This window comes from Anguilla anguilla, chromosome 15, assembly GCF_013347855.1.
Source record: "Anguilla anguilla isolate fAngAng1 chromosome 15, fAngAng1.pri, whole genome shotgun sequence".
Taxonomy (NCBI): Eukaryota; Metazoa; Chordata; class Actinopteri; order Anguilliformes; family Anguillidae; genus Anguilla; species Anguilla anguilla.
In genome coordinates this window covers 31226010-31241983 of record NC_049215.1, presented here as the reverse complement: position 1 = coordinate 31241983, position 15974 = coordinate 31226010, and positions in this window count along the sequence as shown.

Genomic DNA, 15974 nt, shown 5'->3' with positions numbered 1-15974 from the left:
GAATGACTCGCAGGCCCATCACCGCAAAATATATTTAGAGCAAGACGAGGGAACAAGCGCATGTGAGTAACAAGCAACACATCAAAAAAAAACAAGTGCCAAGATATTCTGTCACTTTCATATAAGCATATCCAAGGTGCCCACAGATGTCACAATTATACACCTCTCAAAGTCACAGCATTGCACCTCCTTAACGGCTAGGCCTACATCACCTCAGTCACTTCAGCTGGCATGACCGCGGTCAGACAAACAAAACTTTGAACTATAAAAAGGACCGCGGTTACGGTTGGAGGGAAAACCCCACAAACAGGTTTAGGAAACCTTGGGTTTACCGGACCGCCATGCGTGAGAACAGAAGGGGCCGAGGGTTTGTCTTAAAATCGGTTTCCGCAAAAGGAACGGAAACTCAGCAGCTCCTGGAACCCAGAGGTGTGTAAACGCAGCCGATGAGAAAAACTGGCCTGGACTGGACTCCGACAGGCGTGAATTATTTCAGTAAAGAGAGACTTCGTGCGAGGAAAGCTTGGCTCTCTGAAACGCTCTTCACCGAAGGCTCACCACGCGCGTCCGCAACCAACCTGTCCCACGCGCCTCCCACGCCATCGGCTGATTTCAGAACAAAACGTTTCAGTGCTATTCCATTGCGTTTGGCAATAGATTCGACAGCCCCCCCCCCCGCCCCCCATCCCCCAACCCCCATCTGTTAGATGACACCAGTTTGGTTTTGTCCCGTCTCTTGTCAAAATCTACCCTAAAAAAAGGGACGTGAACATCACCAGGCTAGGCCTCGTCAGCTTGCCCACTGAGCCTACCCACCCAACACTGTGGGCAGAAAGAAAAAGAAAAGAAAAAAAATGGCGACAATCACAGCCGTTGCTAGGCGATTCTGCCTTTTTTGCTAATCTCGCATTCAGCGACAACAAGGTGACAATCGCGGCCGTTTTATATGCACCGTCAGCGGGGGGAATTAGCATTCGGTCAAAAGCGTCGGCATGCATTAGCACTCCCGCGCAGCCTGGCGAGCGCTGGGGGGGGGGGGGGGGGGGGGGGGGGAAGAGAGAGAGGGAGAAAGGGAGCTAGCGCACGAGCTGCGCTATCTTCAGCTCGCACCTGCCAGACAGAGCAACCTGTTCCCAAAGAGACGGGGAGGGAGGGGGTGCCCCAGGTTCTGTGGCGCGGGTTAGAGAATGAATGGAGGCTTTTCGGGGCGCCCCGGAAAATCGCCTCCCTCCAGGTGCGCACCCGCCCCCGGTTTGCCCCCGTCTTATCTGCCCAGGCACAGACCCGCCCGAGGGGCTCGGAGGAATAAGCCTCCTGCACCCAGAAAACCCGCAGAGGACCGTCTGTGTGGGCATGCAGCACAGAGCAGCGCCCCCCCCCGGACCAGTCCTGAAGACTGCAGAGGGTACAGCAAGCAACACACAGCCCTTTCCCCCCAAGTGTTTCATCTAAAAACAGCCTCTCTTCTCTGAGAACAAATCAGTGCCTTTGATTTAAATTGCCCCTATTATTTCACAAAAATAGAAACCGAGGAAGTACAAAATGAAAACCACGTCTAATGTCATACGAGTTGCATTAAAATCATTTCCCTGTGGTGTACTTGAGCATTTAGCTGGAGCAGCAGCTCAGCAATCACCTTGGCACAGGGCCGTCCTTTAAGAAAAGCGTTATATTTTCTTTGTATTGTTTTGTGTGCGGGTTCTGTGTGTTGGAGAATATTTGTTCTGTCCTTCCCAGCTGGGTACCAGGCAGAGAGAAACCCTCGACTGGAAGGAAGTGCTTTTATCAGCAGGAAGGGGCCCTGGGATGCCAGGCAGGACAGGGCATGGGGTGAACACCGAGCTCCAGGTACAACATCATTCACCTCGCTGGCTCCGTTGTTCTTGAGCTGACACAGCTCTCCCCGTTACCGTGGAAACCAATCCCACATGACTGATGTCTTGCTGTGAGAACCAGAGCCGCTGGTACAGTCACCTGTCCTTCTGACCTGTGGTGAGGGGGTTGGGGGGGGGGGGGGGTGTTAAGGTTTACTTCAGGGAGGGGGGGGGGCAGGCTTCAGGGGGAAAAGGTGCGTACCAGTCTTCCTGGCTTCACACAACAAGTAAGGGTAAGATTTATGTCCGAAAAGTCCCTTCTGGGGCCAGAGAGTGGCACATCCTGCCACTAAGACTCTATTCTCCTGCGTGCAGGGGCCTCTCATCGTCATGGCATTTTAAGCGTTTCTGCACTCCCCAAAAGGTTTTCAATGAGGAACACACTCTCTCACACACACACACACAGACTGGGAATTAAAAAAAAAAAAACAGGTGATAAAAAGTAATGAAAAAAATTCCACTCTGAAAGCTCAAGTTTTTTTTTTTATAAAAATTTTTTTTTCCAGGGAGTGGGGAGTGCGGGGGGGGGGGGGGGGGGGGGGGGTGGGGGGGGGGGGGCGGGGGTAATTACCCTGTATGTAGAGGACATGGTTCTCTCCCCCCAGCCCCGCTCCTGGGAGAGCGGCGGCGGGGGGGAATGAAGACGGATGGCTCGCAGGGGAGTGGCACGCTCGCCCCCCAGCTGTCTGGCTCCTTTCTTACAGAGCAACAGAGGGAGACTGATGGTATCTGTCCTTCCAGAATGAAAGCAATATATCCGATGCCACAGGAATTATAAATGACCTTCCATTGATTTACAGCCACTGGTAGGATTCATTTTCTCTCTCCCTCTCACTCTCCTTCGCTCTCTCCTTCTCTCTTCCTCTCTCCTTCTCTGCCTCTCTCTCTCCCTCTTGCTCTCTTTCTCTACCTCTCTCTCCCTCTCTCCTACTCACTCTCTCCCTCTCTCTTCCTGTCTCTGCCTCTCTCTCCCCTGTGTATGTGAGAACACACACACACACACACACACACTCCACCCCTCTCTGTGTTGACGGACGTGGATGAATCCCTTTGCCTCGGACGCTTCTTCGCGTTCCCGTGGCGATGACTGACGGCTAAGGTCAGGCGCTGCGCGGCGGCCGCTGGACCCTCTCAGCAGAGGACGAGTGAAAGCGTCCTCCTTCGCTTTTCACAGGCGATTGCACTCATTCATTCGTTCACACGTTCATTCATTCACTCGTTCATTCATTCATCTGAGCGCAGCCAGGTTAGGCCGACGCCGGCAACGATGCAAAAAAATTGACGAGCGCCACTGGAAATAAGCCAATCGTTGGCCACGGCAGAGCTCTGATGACCGCGTCGTCCTGGCGATGAGGTAATACGACCACGGCTCTTACATTCGCGATGGCGCGCGCTGGCAGCAAGGAAAGCCGCAGACACAGACGGGCACGGAGGGGGTGCGGGTCGATGGAACCGGAGATGCAGTTTAAAGAGACGGCCAGCGGAATGGGACAAACTGCAGTCCCCCCTGAAAGACCCCTGCTTCACAGACAGCCTGCAACCTGGAAGATCAGTGATACTCGTTACATTGCATTGCATTTATTTGGCGGACGCTTTTTATCCAAAGCGACGTACAATAAGTGCGTGCCGAAAGTCATCGGAACAACTACAGAGCACAAGGGGTACAAGGCACTCAGTGCCAATGTGGTCAGAGTTCAGGGCTTAGGCCTTGCATGGCAGCCTTTCACCGCTGGTGTGTGAGTTGAGTGTGCGTGTGAATGAGAGGCATCAACTGTAAAGCGCTTTGGATAAAAGCGCTATATAAATGCAGTCCATTTACCATTTAGGCCAGAGATATGCAAATCTGGCCATCAAGGTCATTAGTACTGCTGGTTTTCTTTTCTATCTGATTATTTGATTAATTAATGCCAAAGACTGGCCAGAGATTTAAACCCACCTGGTGTCCCAGATCGAATCAGTCCTGATTGGAGGGGTAGAACCAGCACCACTACCGAGACATCAAGGTCAAATTTGAGCATCACCGGGTTTAGTTCTATGGTTTAGGGCTTAGAGATGAGGGTTTAGGACACATGACTCAGTACCCTCAAAAAAAAAAGAGATGTTTTTAAATGGAAACACCGAGTTGTGTTCTGAAAAGGCGGGTTTTTAGACCGTTTTTTTCCATTCCACGGACCAGCACATTTATTTATCTGACACATAATGAAACCGAAAGCAGGTTCATCGGGGGGGGGGGATTTCCTGGCAGGGAATTTGTTTACAGAACAGGGCGGGGGGCCGGTGGGCCGTGCAGCCAGGGAGATTCCGCTTTTCTTTGTTCGGGGTATTTTTGTCAGGGGAAGATACCGGGCAGAAAGGCCCAGTGCATGTCACAGGCCAGGGCTAGGGCGTGGAGCCAGAGCGAACAGAGCTGCTAATCTCACAGAGCGCAGGCCTTCGCAGGCGGACAGCAGCCCAAACACCCAAGAGTCTGGACGGGTTCGGGTCCAGAACTTCAATTCGCTGTTCGAGCCTGGTCCCTGGCCTGGCCCAGGCCCGTTGCTTTAGGTCTCCAGTATGTGCAAAATATCTAAGAGGGCTGAATGTTTCGGAAATGCATTTGCGCTCAAGACACAAAGTTCCAAATCCCTGCATTCAATTCAGGAAATCATGTTTTGAGATCAAAACGGGAGGTAAACCATTTACGTTGTGATTCAGCTTATTTTCATAAAATGCAAGAAAGCTGAAAGCAAATGTCAGGCCCAGATTCAACAGAGTTTTCAGGTCTAGTTTTGGTTTGGTAAGACATTTTGGACTCATGAAGAATATCTACTACAGACACCTTCCTGGAAATCGAGTCAGGAGGGGAATCCGCATCGTCCAGCCAAAGCCCGTTCCTCTATAGAGTGCTTTGCTCTCAGCTCTAATCTCTTGCAGATGGTGGCATGGTCCAGATTTGAGTCGGCTTTGCCACCGACTGCACAATCCTTTCATTTTCGACATAGCAGAGAGGCACCAGCGCACGCCCCTTTCCCATCATTAAATGTCATATGCGCATGGGTGCAGCCGTGCTGACAAAACCCAGGCAACTGGGAGATTTCTGCAGATAACGCAGGCCTGCCACGGCACCGTGGAAATACTCCACATTCCGCAATGGCAACTGTACAGCGCAAGCTTCCATACAGCCAGTACAGTGCCCCCCCCCCCCCCCCCCCCCCCACCCCCCACCCCACACCCCCCACCTCAAGACTGAAAGCTACAGAGAGAGTTCCTGCCCCTCTGGTTCGGTTTATGCTGAACATGGCGAATGCCCGCTCTGACCTCCATGACGTTTGAGTTCAGCGGGCAAGATTTATGGTGCGTGGCAGTTTTCTCCCTTTAATGACGGGTGACTGGGAATGCTCTTGACTGCCCTCTGATCTGAAAACAACAGCGCAGCTAGTCCCCAAGTGTTCCCTCCGCCCGGCCGCGTTTGGCTTACAGTATCCAAACTCCATTACGTCATGTGACTACTACAGAATTGTAAAGTACAGAGATTACTGCATGTGATGTGATGCAAGCTGGGAATGTCCCATTTCTTTTTAAGAGAGAAGATATAAGGGCAAAGGTAAAATTGTTTTACATGTACGAGTGTGTTATCGGATATCTCGTTTTTTAAGATAAAACTATGTTGTCTGTTTCTCAAAGGTTATTATCTGGCAAACTTACCTTGTGTGACCATAGGAATTTTGTTTATGCTCAATCTCTCTGTCCCTACTCGCCCCTCCACAAACATCAAAGGAAACATCCGTGGGGCAATTAAAAGTCACAAGGCAGCTCTTATGTATATAAACCAGGGGCTTTAATTCCTTGAAAGTTTTATTACTTTATTACCTTCTGGAGAAAACACACAACCAGAGATCAACCAGAGACCAGCCTGACAATGATCATGTTCCTTTTGATATTAATTATGAATGTACTCTGTGACATTCAATTGAAATCACTGACTGAAAATCTTGAATATCAACATAGGTAATGGTTGCTGCGTTCTGACAGTTGAAATCTACATTTTATCAGCAGTTCCAGTTCCCATGTAAGTTTTGTTACATGGGAAATATTTTGCCTGAAGGTGGAGATTAAAACCGGCTGGATTTAACCATTATTTGTCTACAAATATCACCTCTTTTGTTAGTAGAAGTAAACCTCCTTTTCTAAGAGGTTTGGAGTAGCTGAGCTGGATTATGGTCACGTTTGGTCTCAATGTAAAAGGACCTACAGTAAAACCATGAATCTTTTGATAATCTCATAGTGCTGCTTGCAACAACATAAGACAACTGTAATATTTAAATTTAATATACAACTGTAAAATGGAAACCTTTGTTTACTCGAAGGAGATTTCGGGTGCTTAACTTCAGCCACTTAAACATCTGCTGCGGTGGGCAGTCGAGGGTTGATATCTGCTGTTGGCATCTGAGGAATCTGAACCTTGCATCTGGGCCTGGTGTTTGGCATGCACAGGGCCCAGTGTTTTTCGTCTTACAGCTCATCTGGCATTTTTACATTTTCATCCCTGGCTTTTTGGGGTATTTCGCTGTCTTTTGGTTTTTGAATTGTGAGGAACAAGCTGTGGTTTGGCATTCTCCTTCATTCATTTCTTTTGTGACTGTAACTTGTCCATGTCTGTAACATTTGTTGTGTAAGGTAGTAGACCTTCATCTTTAGATTAGACATTGGATATTGTTGTAACTTTCTTTATTTAATCTGGTTGCGAGTTGTACCATTCAATAAAGGTTGACCAACAGGTCTCTCCACCTATCAACAAATTCAGAATTTAATTTATAATCAATATCTTCATTAATAATGACCAAATTAAATCAAATAAATATATTTTATATATTGGATAAGTGAGAAGCCTTAACTGTTGATACACTTGTGTTCGGTATTCAGTGCTGAACATTAAATGAGAGTGTTAAAATGACTGGATTCAGAACATAAACACACTTTACTCAATAATATCACACATTATTGCACCAGTCCCTAAAGTTAGATAATTGCATTCCCACTGTAGATATTGCATGCAGAGTTGAATGTGACTGCCATACCTTATTCTCTCAGTACCAGGAGACAGTAAGAATCCTGCATTCTGGAGAGGGGTGAAGTAAAGACAGACTGCATCCCCCCGCCCCCGCCCCCCCAAACAGAAGTCAAGCTGAATAATCGAGCGTTAGAGTGTGATGGAGATATTTACTCAGGGGGTCGGACAGGTTGATAATGAGAGGGCTGGGGGATGGATGAGGGCCAGCGACACGGGTGCAGGGGAGGGGAGGGGAGGGGGGAGAGAGAGAGAGTGAAAGAGAGGAAACAGAGGGAGAGGGGGGAGAGAGAGAGAGTGAAAGAGAGGAAACAGAGGGAGAGGGGGAGAGAGGTAGAGAGGGGAGAGAGAGAGGAGAGAGGGAGAGAGAGAGGAAACAGAGGAGGGGGGACAGAGGTAGGGGGAGAGAGAGAGAGAGAGTGAAAGAGAGGAAACAGAAGGAGAGGGGGAGAGAGGTAGAGAGGGGAGAGACAGAGGAGAGAGGGAGAGAGGAACAGAGGTAGGGAGGGAGAGCGAGAGGAACACAGCGAGAGATGGAGAGAGGCAGAGAGGGGAGAGTGAGAGAGAGGAAACAGGGAGAGGGGGAGAGAGGTAGAGAGGAGAGAGAGAGAGAAGGAGAGAGGGGGAGGGAACAGAGGGAGAGAGGAAAGAGAGGGGAGTGAAGGAGAGAGGGGAGGGAGGCAGGGTAGTGTTATTTTTAACTTCCTGTAATTAGGGAGCTGGTCTCTCATCAGTAGATCAAAAGGCCTGCGCCAGAGTGGGTACAGGGCTGGTGGTGGTGGTGGTGGTGGTGGTGGTGGTGGGGGGGTTGGGGCGAGGGGGGGTGCGTAAGGGGACAGGCTACTCTCCCAGCATGGCATCGCAGTAATTAGAGAGCGATCGGGGAGCTCGTAACCTTCATGGCCAGGAGAGCCTTGATTACCTCACGCTAAACGGGGCGGGAGGGCTCGGCACACTTAGCAGAACAGGGCCGGGCGGTTCGCTTCAACCGTGCCGCCGTTTCCCCCCTCCCCAGCACCACTACCCCCCCCCCCCCCCCCCCACAAACCCCCCCACCCCCGCCCCGCCCGGTCCTGTTTCTATCAGCTTAAGGATTTAGCAGGAATGCATTTCGCCGTGGCAGATAAACCGTGTGCAGGCGGGGGGGGGGGGGGGAAGGCTCTTATCGCCAACGTGCGAAAAGCACTCCCGCCATTTGGCCACCGAATCGCTCTCCTGAGCGACATCCCTGATTAGCCGCGGCGGACAAAATGTAGCGATTCGCACACCCAGCGGCTCCCTCTCCAACCTTCAAGTGCACTGGTGGATTTTTAAAAAAAAAATGTATATTTATTTAGCTCGGGCTAAAATGGAGGCAGCTAACACCAGGGAATTAAAGTTAAAATGTAATTGTAAAAAAAAAAAAAAAAACCCCCACAGAAAGCCAGAGAGAACCACACTCTGTCCACTAGTGCAGTCTTCTTGCGTTTTTATTTTAAGATTGTACAGTAGGTTCATGTTGATTGATAAGGTATCATCATCTGGTCACCCCCCCAAAGGGAAACATTCATAATCAGGTCACCCCTAAAGGGTAAAATTGCTTGCTGAAGTTGCCTCTCCAATCTCAGCTCCAGATTCGTATGAAGGGAAACATGCTGAGGTCAATCTCACCCCCCCCACCCCACCCCCTTATTCAGAAGGGGGGAAAAAAGAATTGTGAAACTGCTCAGAGCTTCATTGGACTGGACTTTCATTCCAACTGTTCTTTTGTTGCGTTCTTTCATTCGGTTCAGTCTGATAAAATGCGGCAATTACACAGAGCCAATATCCTCTGAGGTTTCCACATCGCCTCCCCTTCTGTTCCTGGACTTTCGGGCCTTTATTTAAGCGATTCGTCATCCTTCTCCTTTAATTTCGTTTCGGGTTTTTGGCTCGGCCATTTTACATTTTTTGAAAGAAGAAGAATAAGCGCAATAAACAGAACGCCACATTTTTGAAAATGTTTGCTTGGCTGCACTGTAGTGTGACGCACCAGTGCTTTTGCAAAAATCGTTGTTATTGTTAAAATTATTTTTGCAGAGTGTATTTGACAGCAAACTTTTCAGGAAGTAAACCATACTTTTTAGGAGGTCCCACAAAACTGTGTGAGAGGTCACATTAATCAGAGGTGGGGCCTTTTTACTTACAAGGGCAGGACATCTCACGACACCACAGTACCGTTGGAAAACAACAGTATGGTGGATATTTTTCACACACTGCCCATTGCACACTCCAAAATATGCACGAAATAGTAGGCAGTATGTTTAATAGACAGTACAAATTTTGAGGACATAGTACTTAGCAGTTCCAGTATTTGCCAACCTGGTCTTAATGGATGCAGTTTAGTCCTCCACCAGAAAGATGGCAGTATAGCCCCTAATTTTAAGAATTTAACTGTCAATCCCCATTGCTGGACCTGACAGTTAAATTCTTAAAATAGGGGCTTATACTGCCATCTTTCTGCTGGAGGCCTACACTGCAGCCATTAAGACCAGGTCGGCAGATACTGGGACTGGAAAATGATAAGGTGCCTCTATTAAACTTGCTGTAATAACTCCTATCATTAATTCATAAGAAATGTGTGTCCTGAGAATTTCATTTCAGAAAGGGTGAAATCATACAATGTCAATTCACCTCAAACTACCTGTCCAGAATTCCAGCACAAATTCTTAATATATTAAAATACGTGACGGCGGCCATCTGGGTAGTGTGGAGGTATAAGCACTCGGCTACCACCGCAGAGACCCGGGTTCAATCCCTGGCAGCGGTACCTCCGGCTTGGTCAGCCGTTTCTACGAACGCAATTGGCAGTGTTTGCGGGTGGGAAGCAGGTGAGGGTGTGAGTCCTGATTGTTGTATTAGCGACTCCTACTGGTTGGTCGGCGTGCCTGTTCAGCAGGGACGGGACCTGGGGAAGATAGCGTGAATCTCCGCACGTGTTACGCTCTCCCAGTGAAACTCCTCGCTGTCAGGTGAAAAGAAGCGGCTAGAGACTCCACATGTATCGGAGGCTGGCATGTGGCAGTCTACACCCTCCCCAGACCGACAGAGGATAGCGCATCGACCAGGACCATGATACACACTGGGAATTGGTATAATGACTAAATTGGGGAGAAAATGGGATAGAAATGGCAAAAAATAAATAAATCAATGTGACAGCAGTAAAGGTGTTATTTAAGCTCCATGACCATAACAGCAGTGCAAAGTTTGGCCCAATATTTCATGGATACCTGCTAACTAAAACACATATACACTTTTTTTTTTTTACTTTGTACGTTCATTTACGAGAAGTCAACACACTCGACATCACAGGACGCCAGCATTGTGTTGGTTTGATCTAAAAATAATAAATAAATGACTGAAGGGCAATATCACGGTAGCTGTCCAATTTGTGCCTGTGAGCCACTAATCTACTTAAGGAACTGAATTGAGCGGACTAATTATATTTTAAATAATTGCGACATTTTTTAAGCACTGGGGACACCGCTGATGAATATTACATAAATACACTGTATATGGGTGAAGGTCTCTGAGAACTGCAAATTCTCTTTTGCAGTAAATATTATTTGTCTTTTTCTTTTTGCACTCGGCCCAAGTCTGTATGAGTGGAAAGGATAATGAAATCCTGTACTGTTAGATTTTGATATAAACCAAGCGGCCAAAACCGGGCCGCGATTTCAAAGCTCGCTTCCTGTCCTTGTTGAGCGACGTTGCTCACTAGCGGCAGTGCGCTCACACTCTTACTTAGTGGACGACCAGACTTCACGTCCCTGTTGCGCACTCTCTGGCTCCAATTTGTACAGCACGGCAGCACCCACAAACTACACTTCCTGCGCTTCAAAAACCAACCTTTTCAACAAGCCCATGGAGGAGAGTGAATTGGTGACTTTGTCCATACTATTCTCTCTGTGTGGCTGGCTGAGCGGGAGTGTGGGCAGTATTCTGTGTGATACTACCAAAGCTTGGCCAGATTTACTTTTAATGTGCCACCTTGTGACTGCACTGCCTCACATTTGGAGACCTCCGACTCAACATCCGATTGGCCCTCCACAGGACCTGCCATCCCATTGGCTCATCACAGAACTTTTCAACAGATTAGCCCTTCACAGGACCAGCCATCCCATTGGCCCTTCACAGGACCAGCCATCTCATTGGCCCTTCACAGGACCAGCCATCCCATTGGCCCTTCACAGGACCAGCCATCCCATTGGCCCTTCACAGGACCAGCCATCCCATTGGCCCTTCACAGGACCTATCGACCACCTGATTCCCGTAACAGAACAGAGGGTGATGCTGTGTGTGGGAGCAGGTTTTATGTACGCTTTTCCTCAGGGAGAGAGCACTCTCCCCACAGTTCAAGAGGAAGTTGACTTTAGCCGTGTACACACAAAGCCGATAACCTGCACTCTTATCTGTGTCACCGCATGCTTCTGCACTAATTAAACGAGGATTATTTTGTCAAGAAAATGAAAGCAGCAGTGTTTCTTCGTCGGCTTTCCGGGCTCCGTTGGCTCCTTTGAGACCTCGGGCGCACGCGTACGCGCATTCTGCTGCCGCCTGGCCTAACAGATGGGATAATTTTGGGAAATCTTAAAGTGATGTGGCAACATTCCCAGCCCTGCCAACCTCTCGCCTCCTCCATCTGTTCAGAGACACAAATCTTCTTGCGAGGAAGAAGTGGTTCAAACAAGGAACAGGAACGAGCCTTGCCCCCCTCTATCCCCACTTGACTTCGAAATGACCCGCACGTGGAGTTCGGAAAAACTCTGCGGGGCTGGGGAACGGTATCTTTGAAAGGCCTTTACTTTAAATCTGTTTTATAAGAAGTTAACCATTCATTGTCCACTCGGGGGCTAGGGTTAGGCATTGATAGATGCTACAGGGCATTGTGGGTAACTAGATAGCATGTAGTGCATTGTGGGATGCTAACCAGATGCTATTTAGATAGCATATAGTTACCCACAATGCACCAAGCGATGGTCACACTCTGGGCCCTCTGGGAAAGAGCCCAGGAGAAGAATAACAGGGACTTTTTTTTCTCTGGAAGAGGTTGTTTAGGTTACACATAGCTTGAAGGTGATGTATTTTCCATGATCAGAGAGAGAGAGAGAGAGAGAGAGAGAGAGAAGAAAGGGGTCCTTGGAGGCCCTGAACAAAGACCCTTTCAGCAGCAGGATCACAAGCTCAGGCCCTTCTTTGAGGAGTTCTGCCAAAACCCTAAAACACAACGAAAGCAGGAAGTGCAGGGCTCCTGATTCAGCCCCACTAAGAGGCTTCAGATATCTGGGCAGAACGGAAGGAGCCTCTTAAACACAGCAGCTAAAGGCGGCGCTTCAGTTAGCAGGACAGTAAGGAAGATGTGGCCTAAAACAACCCGTTTCCATTCCCATCTTCATCATACGCGACCCATCAGTGTGAAATACTGCAAAAGCATGGGCTCATTTTCTAACATCAAACGGTCAAACAGGTCCCGGTGGACCACAGAGTAAAGTGGAAATCTCCTCTGAGTGTATACCGAACCATCCACTTTGATGCAACCTTTACACACTCATCTTCAGTGGCATGGCAGAAGAATGGTACTCTGAAACAGCTAACAGATCGTTCTAGAGATCAGCAGGTGAAGATGGAAGATCAGATGTCCTCACAAGGTGCTAATTCACGGAAAACCTTTCTGTCTGTTCCGTAGGTCCTATTCTGGTTGCAGCTGGTCCAGGAGGACCTTTGGCTGAAAAGGACTCCAGCAGTTTTACAGTACATCCAGGCGCTCATACATCTCAGATTGATTACTCTCTCTCTCTCTCGCTCCTGTATTATAAGCACACAAACATGGCTCTCCTTCATTTTGATTGTGTTTGAAGCCTTCAAAACCTACCAATGATTTGAGCATTATTTAATGCTCAAAATAATCGCATTTCAAGAAGAGAAAATTATGTCCTTTAAAGTCATGAGCCGAGCTATGATGTACAAGGGCATGCGTGTATAATCAGAAAGTGCTGTACGGAATGTAAATAAATTAACTGCTTTGTTCTGAGGTGAACTGCAGAACCTTGAGTGCCCAGTCACCGGTAAAATGCAAAAATGTTCACCATCTATCGATCCACTGTATTTTAAAAAGGAGCAAAACAAGTTTTCCTTCACAACTTCAGTCAAATTACGAGAAAGAAGCAATGCATTTGCCCATCGCACAACAGAAAATACAAGATGCAAAACGCGTAGTACGCGATCACGTTTTTAAAACGACCGTCAGAATGTCTTCACGTTAAAGCGGTTTTCACTTTTTTTTGGGCCTAGTTCTCCGGCTTTATTAAAATTCAGGGTCCATTCAGGAGGCTGGAGGGAGACGCTGAATCAGTGAGCGGCACAGGCTGTCAGTCACACAGAGAATGGATGTGCTGCTGCTCTGCTTCATCTCGTTTCTGGGGTAGAGGAACAGACAAAAGAGCCAAGCAACCAATCACGGTGCGACAAAAATTGCTTGCGCAATCATTTCTAAAATGCCCGTCTGGACCTGTAATTACCACAAAGCTATTAAGGTATTATAAAAAAAGTAGGAACTAAGCTGCAAGGTCAAATCCACTTTCGCAAAGTGCTGTATTGTACTGTACTGCCGGTGTTTGCATTAGGCTAACTAAAGGGTCATTTTTGAAGACCTCTCAGTGACAGCAGATCTCTTTCAGAGACAGTTTGTTTCAGGAAGAGCTGCTTTCCTCACAAACACGGACAGTCTGCCGGTTGCGTTTTGTGATGTGAAAATGCAGCATATGGTACCCCAGCCTTCAAAAGTTGACCAAAACACACGGACTCCACACACGGACAGCCCCGACCCTGTTTATGTGCGGTGTAGCACAGCGGCGGCCTGCCTTGTGGAACATGTAGGCCTATGCACATGGTAATGCCAAATAGTTAAACACTCCAACTGTCCCACACGCTCCAACTGGGAGGGAGTGTAGCACAGTGGGTAAGGAACTGGGCTTGTAACCAAAAGGTCGCAGGTTCGATTCCCGGGTAGGACACTGCCGTTGTACCCTTGAGCAAGGTACTTAACCGAAATTGCTTCAGTATATATCCAGCTGTATAAATGGACACAATGTAAAATGCTGTGTAAAAGTTGTGTAAGTCGCTCTGGATAAGAGCGTCTGCTAAATGCCTGTAATGTAATGTAATGTAACTGTCCCACACGCTCCAACTGTCCCACACCCTCCAAATGTCCTGCACGATCCAACTGTCCCACACCCTCCAACTGTCCCCCACACACTAACCGTCCCACACACACTAACTGTCCCACACAGACCTGCACACTCCAACTGTCCCAGAGGTTTCAATCGTCCCACACGCTCTAACTGTACCACACGCTCCAATCGTCCCACACGCTCCAAATGTCCAGCATGCTCTCACTGTCCCACACACTCAAACCGTCTCACACTCAAACTGTCCCACATGCTCTAATTCTCCCACACTCACTGTCCCGCACGCTGCAACTGTGCCACACACTCTGTCCCACACACACTCTGTCCGACTGCAAGGTTATTCTCACCACGTGTGAGAAGCCCCAAGTTGAATGAGTCTCCCAAATTTAACGGTCCACTCGCAGACGTCCAAAAATGGTACAAAATCGGTCTGCCAATACTTAAACGTACCCTGCCTCCCCCCCACTCTGCACAATGGTGTCCTCACGGACACAACAGATATCCGATTTGCCAGCGTGGTCTGCAATGAATTACCACGCTTTACGTCGAGAAATCCTATATTCCCACTTTTGGGGCCCTGCGGCAGAATTCCAGAATGTTCCGTGCGGTGGCCCGTCCCGTCGTTTTTCCGCGGAACCCCTTCCTCCCTGCCACGAGCGCCACGCGGTGCGGATAACCTCTCGCGTGAGGACGCTCGGAGACGGAAAGCCAGGGGCTTCTGTCTCTGAGTGAAACGACAAACAGATGTGCGCTGGTGTTCGCCCCCACTTCGCCCCACTTGAGGGGGGAGGGGTTAACCGTGTTTTTTTTTTTTTTAAATGGAGGTAACTGAAGCAAGGAGAGCTGCTGGAGGAGAAGTGTGTGTGTGTGTGTGTGTGTGTGTGTGGGGGGGGGGGGCTGGTCAGTCATCCAGAGGGTACAGCAAGGCCTTTTTTGCCCATATTCAGCAATTCTTACCCATTCTTAACCCTCCTCCTCTCCCCAGTTTTCACCAGTGACTCACAGCCGGCTATGAACACAGTGGACCTATCAGAGGCCTCATCACCTGGCCCTGTTGCGAAACGGCACATCCACAGAGAATGTTAAACTACATCTTCCTGGCTGTGTGGGCAGGCACTTAAAACCCTCTCTAACTTTCACTCAAACACAAGAGGAACAGGCAGCTTAAAATGCGGTGGTGCTGTAAAAGACTAAACGTTAGCAGTGTGTACAATATTCTAGGTCAGGGGTGCCCTACTGAATTCCCAGGGGGCCACAATGTCTATAGGGTTTTGTGGTCTCCTTTTAATCAGCTGCCAATTAAGGCCTTGAGGACAAGGTGTGTGCATTCCAATCAATGACTTAAATGAACCGCAAGCGCAAAGAACACCTTCAAAACCAGCAGACGCTGCGGCCCTCCAGGACTGGAGTTAGACACCTGCAGTCTAGATGAAACAGGCACAATGCACCAAGCGCTATCTGTGAACAAAGCAGCAAGCTAAGAGCATGTGGCACTGAAGTCCATAAACAGAGCAACAGTAGGTTCACTGGAGATTCTATCATCGTGGTAGGTTAAAGTTTAATATCATACACACACACAACACACACACAACACACACCTGTAATAAGTCCCCCTGCTGATATTCCTACAGGAGGTGCTGGCTGAGGTGGTGTCCCACCTTCACTGAGAAAGCACTTTGACATCCCCCATTTTGAGCATGCACACTTCCATACGCACATACATCATATAAAATATGTAAGTTTATATAAATAAATAAAAAATACATCAGCTGTACAGCCCAAATGGGGGGGGGGGGGGGGGGGGGGAACTATAAAAATAGACTAAAATGAGTCTTGAGAGTGTCGGAG